The sequence below is a fragment of the Vulpes lagopus genome, chromosome X (genome assembly GCF_018345385.1).
Source record: "Vulpes lagopus strain Blue_001 chromosome X, ASM1834538v1, whole genome shotgun sequence".
In the NCBI taxonomy this organism is placed as follows: domain Eukaryota; kingdom Metazoa; phylum Chordata; class Mammalia; order Carnivora; family Canidae; genus Vulpes; species Vulpes lagopus.
Genome location: NC_054848.1, coordinates 113,806,443 through 113,814,016, shown reverse-complemented (window position 1 = coordinate 113,814,016; position 7,574 = coordinate 113,806,443). Strand labels below are relative to the sequence as shown.

The following is a 7,574-nucleotide window of genomic DNA, read 5'->3' as shown; positions in this document are numbered from 1 at the left end:
ACATTGGATCATTGTTTAAAATATTTTATTTACTCATTTGAGAAAGAGAGAGCACTCACACAAGTGGAGGGGTTGGGGAGAGGGAGAAGCAGGACCCCAGGATCATGACTTGAGCCAAACTCAGATGCCTAACCTTCTGAGCCGCCCAGATGCCCCGATTAATATTTTTAGATGAAATAAAAATATTGTAGGTAGAGCTGATCTCCTCTTTGCATCTCTCCACAGTCCAATTTCCCTTTTCCCTAACCTGCTGCAATTGTCAGCAGGAATTTGTTAAATCTTTCTAGTACTCAGTTTTATTCACATAACAGGAGGTGCTTCTATTTAAGATGTAAATTTTTAGCACTGGCCAGCTCTTGTTGAGTTGCTCTTCTTTACATTTCTACATTCCTTCTCACAGACATTTATGAGGTTTATTTTTAAAACTCTGAGAGATGATTGTTTTGTTTTTCTTCAGTTTGCTAGTAAGGTTGAGCATTTTATCTTTTGTTTATTCTTGGACATTCCAATTCCCTCTTCTGCAAGATAGCCATTTTCTGTTGTGTCCCATGTATTTGATTTTCTTTAAATGAATGTCACAAATAGTTTCTCCAAGTCTACAACTTGTGTTTTAACTCTCTTTGTGCTAGTTTTTGTATAGAACTTTAAAATTTTAAAATAATCAGTTCCATCAGTTTTTTTCTTTATTTCTGCATGCTGTGTCATGCTTAAGAGATCCTTTCCTATCATAAGATCACGAAGATATCATTTACATTTTCTTCTTGTTATAGTCATATAATTTATTTCAGGCATTTACATAGTTAAGTATTTTTTATTTATTTTAGGTATGGCAAGGTACAGTCTCATATTTTTAACATATGGAAAGCCAATTTCCCCACTTAGCTGGAATGCCAACCATATCGTGTACCGGTGTGTACAGATCTTTCCTGGGTCATCTATTCTGATCCATTTATCAGCATAAACACTATTAAGATAACTTTGCCCTAAATCCTGATATATGGAAAAATAAGTCTTTCTCCTGGTATTGTTTTTTAACAAGGATAATTTTAAAGTTTCTTGGATTTTTAGTGCTCAATATGAATCTTAGAATCTATCTAGTGCAAAAAATTTCTTTATAAGATTTTGATTAAACAGCATTGAATTTATAGATTAATTTGCAGGAGAATTTTCACTTTATGATACTAGGCTCGCCCATTCTTGAATAGGGTTTATTCTCCATTTGTTCAGGATTTTTATGTTCTTTGAAAATGTTATATACTTTTCTCTTTGAAAGTATGTCTTTTTAAAGATTGTATTTATTTGAGAGGGAGAGAGAGCTTGGGCATGGGGAGGGGCAGAGGGAGAAGCTGACTCCCTGCTGAGCAAGCAGGGCTCCATTCCCAGGACCCTGGGATCATGACCTGAGCAGAAGGCAGACACTTAACCGACTGAACCACCCAGGTGCCCCTAAGGGTATATCTTAACATGTTTTTATTTAACTCCAAGGAAGTTACACTAGTACAACACCGGATGTTTCTTTTCCATTGCATTTTTGAGTTGGTTATTGCTGGGGTATAGAAACACTATATTGTGTTTGTTGACTTGTGTTTAGTAACCTTGCTGGACTTTCTTGTCAGTTTATTCTTGAAAACCAACTTCTATTCTTTGGAGCCAAAATATAATGTGAAGGACGAGTTTGGAATAAAGAGAAAGAATAGCCTTATTGCTTTGCTGGATGAGGGAGGCTGTAGCAGCCCTCATGAAGGAAGGGGCTTGGAGGTTTTATAGTTAAATACGAGCTCTAGCCTGTTTCTCCAGGAATGGTGTATGTGCTGCCAGCCTCGTTCATCATGTTTTCAGGATGGTACTGGGTTCCTAAAATCAAAGGCTAAGAAGGGAGGAAGAGAGATTTGCAGAAGAGAGGAAAAAGGTTACTTTAAAATAGAGATTCACAGGGCACCTTGGTGGTGCAGTCAGTTTAAGCATCTAACTCCTGGTTTCAGCTCAGGCGGTGATCTCAGGGTCCTGAGGTCAAACCCTATGTATGGTTCCAGGCCCAGCAGAGTCCGCTTCAGACTCTCTCTCCCTTTCTCTTTTCCCCCCTCCTTATCTATCTTTAAAATAAATAAATAAATCTTTAATAAAAAAATAAGTCACTGAAGCATTAGTGCAGCTATTTTTTGTTCAACTTTGTGCTTTTAAGCAGTTTCAGTTTCATTTGGCTGTGACTCCTGGTTTCTCACAGGAAATCCTATCATCAACAAACAAGAACAGTTTTGTCTCTCTCTTTGTTCTTTTGATTTTAATGTATCTCCTTTTTCTTAGAATGTGTCATTTAGAACTTACAGCACAATGTTAAATAGTAGGAGTGATAGCAGGAATGCTTGTTTTGTTCCTGAATATAATAGACATGATTCTAATGTTTTACTATTAAATATGTTTTGTCTTAGGTTTTTTAATAGATATCATTTATCAGATTAAGAAAGTATTAATTGATTCCTAGTTTGTTAATAATTTCAGTCATGAATGATTAAATCTTATTGAATTGGGTTTTTTTGCCATCTGTTGATATTGTTTTCTTTTACAACAGTGTGATAAATTATATAGATTTTCTTCTTTTTCCTTTTTTCCCAACTTCTAAGATTTGAATAACGTGAGTTTTTAAAAACAGGTATCTATACCAGTGTGAGGGTGAGGGTGGGGGAAGAAGGGACTGGAGAGGAGGAGAGGAGAGGAGGGGAGCAGGGCAGAGGGGAGGGCAAGGCAGGGAGAAGGAATTCTGCTCTATTGGTAATAAAGCGCCAGGTTCATCCCATCATGGATCTCATAGTTCACCAGACACACATGGTCCTTAAAACCACTTGTGCCACTTCTTCAGGATTATCTTGTTCCAATTGATGCCAGTTTGGGCTGTGATCTTGGGGAGCTTCTTGAGGTTCCTGATGGTGTCATCACTATTGCACTTAATGTGGTCCTTCTTCCCTAGATAGTTGTTGCAAACAACCTCGATCATCTTGTCTGGAGCTCAAAATGCCTGGAACCCACCAATGCCACAACCTCATCACTTGAGGGTGGAGCCCGGGTCAGCACATAGATTTTCTGATATTGATGCATCCTTATATTCCTAAGATAAAACATCCTTGATCATTATGTTTATGTACATGTGTGCATGCATGTGCACGCATAGCTGGATTAAATATGATAATATATTTAGGATTTTTATTTTATGCTATATACTTACATTGATGATGAAAAAAAAGTCCTCTTCCATTCAAGGTTCTTCTAGCTAGTCTAAGAGTAAAGTTGACATGAAGCAGATTAATAGGAAGAAATTAAACAAAAGCTTAATTACATGTACACCACCTATATACATTGGAGAGACCCAGGAAAACCGTAACTCCTCAAAATGGTTGAAGCCATTGCTTTAAATACCCTCTCCAGGCAAAGATAAATGGTGATGGCAGGGTTGGGGAATCAGTTATAGAGGGTTACCAGGAAGAGCACAGTAAACAAAAGTAAGGTGGTTATGCAGATTTAAGTCCATGCCTTCTCCACTAGTAACAGTGTCTACAGGGTTATAGTCATTCTCCATTTCCTAGCATTGAGGGAGACACTCTTAGAAATGAAAAATTTCCTCATATGTGTAAATGTCTTTTATAAAAGGGTAACTAGGGGTGCCTGGGTGGCTCAGTTGGTTAGGCATCCAACTTTTGATCTCAGCTCAGGTCATGATCTCAGTGTTGTGGGATTGAACCCTGCGTCGGGCTCCATGCTCAGCACAGAGTCTGCTTGAGACTCTCTTTCCCTCTGCCCCTCCCACTGCTCTCTCTTTCTCTGTCTCTCAAATAAATAAATAAATAAATAAATAAATCTTAAAAAAAAAAAAAAGGTGGCTAGCATCTACTTGGTTTTCAAAGTTTCTATTGTGTCCACAGTTTCTTAAAAATAACCACCTTAGAATAATCGATATCCCAAAGAGGCATATTTTGGGGTGGCAAAATTTGCTCCTCTACATTTATTTTTATACATCTCTTATTTGGTACAAAGGTTATACTCATTTCATCTAATTTGTTGAATAGCTTTCTCTCTTTTTTGTTCCTGGAAATAATTTGTATTATATAAAGGCTATCAGTTGTTTAAATATTTGGTGAAATTTGTCTGTAAAGTTTCTTGGCATTCATATCTTTTTTATTGGGATGGAGTTAGAAATTGACTGCCAGTTCAATTTTATTAGTGAGTGTAGATTTGTTTGTTTAAATATATTTTAATCATTAATAACTCTCAAAAATGTTGTCAAAATACTATTGTTTCTATTCTCTTATTATTTTAAAAATTTGTAATTATGTGAATTTTTCCCCTAATTCAGTTGCATTTTCCTATTATTTTTCTTGATATGTTTTGTTAGTTTTTAAATTTTTGTTGGTCTTTTCAGAGAACTTGTCTTTGGATTTATTGACCTTCTCTATTTTCCTTTGTGTATGTCTTCTGGCATCTAGTTTTGCTGATATAATTCAGCCTAATAATGCTCATTTTGTTTAAGTTATACTCTTTTTTGTTTTAAGATTTATTTATTTTGGAGTATGTGAGCAGAGGGATGGGCAGAGGAAGAGAGAAAGAGAAAGGGGGAGAAGCAGACACCCCACTGAGCATGGAACCTGACACAGGGCTCCATTTCATCACTCTGAGATCATGACCTGAGCCAAAATCAAGAGTCAGAAGCTTAACCAACTGAGCCACCCAGGCACTCCTAATCTGTCTCTTTTCTTTGGTGACTTTTCAGATTGGTGTTTGTCCTTTATGTTTTTAAATTTTTCTGCAGTGTACCTTACCTATATGTGCCCTCGATTCTGGGAACAAAATGTTGAATATCATCTCTTACTCATTTTGTCTAACATTAAGGTACAGAGCAGGATAGTTGACTTATAAATCAATCATTCATCCAGTTACCCAACATCTATCATTTGGTAACTAGCTGTTCATGCTCTTTCTCCCCCACTACTTAGTCTCTGTTGTCTGACCCAAGGGAAGATATAGGAGCTGGCTGAGGCTACACTGTTGTGGAACTAGTGTGTCCTTTCTAGATGTCCCCAAATTCCCCAAGTTAGCCTTGTCTTCTACATCATTACCTGTGTGTTCTCTTAATCAGCATAGTCTACTATGAAATGTCTGGCTTTCTACAAGCGAGGCAAAAAAGAGATATTTTCATTTTTTCTAAACTTTTAATGACCCACCAGTGCCATTATTAATAATTTTTCTGCCAGTGCCCTAGGCTATCATCTTGATGGCAAAAATTAAGGGTTTGTCTACTTGGTGGCAAAATCCAGGATGTGTCCATATGATGAGGAACCAAGTTCCCTTCGACTTGGTGACTTGTACTTAGTGAGAATACATAGGCATGCTACCACCTGGCTTCCCAAAAGTCTGCAAAGTGGCTATGAGGACTTCTGCCAAAATCTGTGCTAAATGGTGTCTGAGTTTAAATTTCCTGGGCCAGTCTCCTCTGTTACAGGATCTCTAGCATCTGTGTAAATGCAGATGACTTTTTCACCAGCACTCTGATGTGTATTTAAGAAGCCTGCCTAGTATGCATCCTGGTTCTCAGCAAGAAGAAAACCATCTTCTAAAGCATGCAAAGATTCAGCCAAAGTCACTTGTGTGCTTTCAGAACCCAAGTGCCTTTAGGTATTCCATCAGGTTTTGTAGTTTCTTGGCCTCAGATGCCTACAATTGCTACAGCGTTTTCTGTGTCTACCCCGAGCAAGATCCAAAAATCCTTTTCTCCCTGGATAGAATTTACATTGTTGCAAATATCATCAAGTTTGGGAAGATTATCACTACTATAGCAAGCAAAATATTCTGTCTAAATTAAATAGTATGTGTCTTGAGCAGCACATCCAGGCAAGGGGCTATTAGGGATCTTTTGTAACTCAGGACCTGCCAACATCGGCTGTGATATACTACTCCCTCTCAGGAAAGAATTTCCTATTATGTTTTGTTTCTGGTTTTAAAGTTTAAGATCTAATGTAGGGCCTTAAATATGAAAATTCATACCCTTTCCCTTTCTACCTATTCTCCTGGGAACTGCACAGAAGCTAAGATTGAGTATGAAGGCATACATTCTCTTCTCCTCCTTAGGATCCCTTCTAAAGATCAACCTGCTGGGGGAGTGGTGTTTCATCCTTAAATGTCAGGCTTCATGCTCTCTCAGACCACTATCATAGACAGAAGTAGCAGTGACTTCTGAGGGGCCACATTCATTTCTTTTTTTTTTTTTTTTTTTTTGCCACATTCATTTCTGCATACCAGCTCACCAACAATCATAGCCATGGTCTCAAATTTACCTTCCTCAATTCTATGGGCCATAATGAGGTAGGCGGTGATGAAGATGGACACACATTCTTTGAAGTCCAAGGAGAGACTCTCTCCATGAGGCAAGTTTAAATTTCAATAGAAAAGCTCAGGGGATCCCTGGGTGGCACAGCGGTTTGGCGCCTGCCTTTGGCCCAGGGCGCGATCCTGGAGACCCAGGATCGAATCCCACATCGGGCTCCCGGTGCATGGAGCCTGCTTCTCCCTCTGCCTGTGTCTCTGCCTCTCTCTCTCTCTGTGTGTGACTATCATAAATAAATAAAAAATTAAAAAAAAAAAGAAAAGCTCAGTTGTGGAAGGTATACCACATTCTTTGTTTCTTTCAATTAATGTTTGCTTAATTTACAGCCTCCATCCTGCCAGCCAGGAAGGGAAGCCCATTTCAGTCATTCCTGGGGCCCACACCAATCAGGGTAGTTCAGAGGTCATGAGGTCTTATATTAAAGCACTAATCCCTCCGATCATTAATCATTATCTGGGTATCTGAAATCTCTACACTCATAATTGCTGCTACTAATGATCAGTCTACAGATCATTAGTAGCATGATCTAAGAGTGGAACTAAGAGTATGTAGATGGGCAGGAAGGAGTCTTTGGGTGTACAAACACTTTTTAGAGATTAGTTATGTTATGGTTCCTTTCTTGATCCTAATCTAGGTAAAGAATGTAGTTCTAAACTAGATAAAGAATAACAGAAATCTGGGTTGATGACTTGCTGTGTGTGCAACTGATTCCTAGTGGACTCGAAGCCGAGGGTGGGTGATGGTCCAGTGAGGCCAAAGAAAAGACCCAGAGACAGTCATTGAGACATAAGTTTATTGGGGAAATTTACATACAAGGAGTCCAGGAGCAGCAGACTGGAGAGAGCCTCCCCAGCTGAGTTCTCTGTGCAGCAAGCTTCTATAGCATAGCAACTTAACCTAGCAACTGTCAGTGGCCCTTCCCCTCCTTCCATGGCTAGTGTTCCCAAGGATATCAAGGCCTGTCACCTAGACACTCTTTGTTATAAGGGAGACAGTCTAGGTTGGCCATCCCAGGGTCCCTGACCTTGAACACTGAGCTACATGTTTTTCTGCACATTCTGCTTAATGGGAGTATAGATGAAGGAAGGGATTTCTAGATTCTCAAGATAGTAATTAACAGAGGCATTCGGAGTATGATAGCTGTCCAGCGTGTAGCATACACTGTGGCATGCCCATGTGCAGCCTCAACAATATAAAGGCCCAA

At 38.8% G+C, this 7,574-nt stretch overlaps 1 pseudogene; it reads right to left on the bottom strand.

The window, feature by feature from the left end:
• Positions 1–2,763: 2,763 nt before the first annotated feature.
• LOC121482396 lies at positions 2,764–2,992 on the bottom strand (annotated as a pseudogene).
• Positions 2,993–7,574: the final 4,582 nt, after the last annotated feature.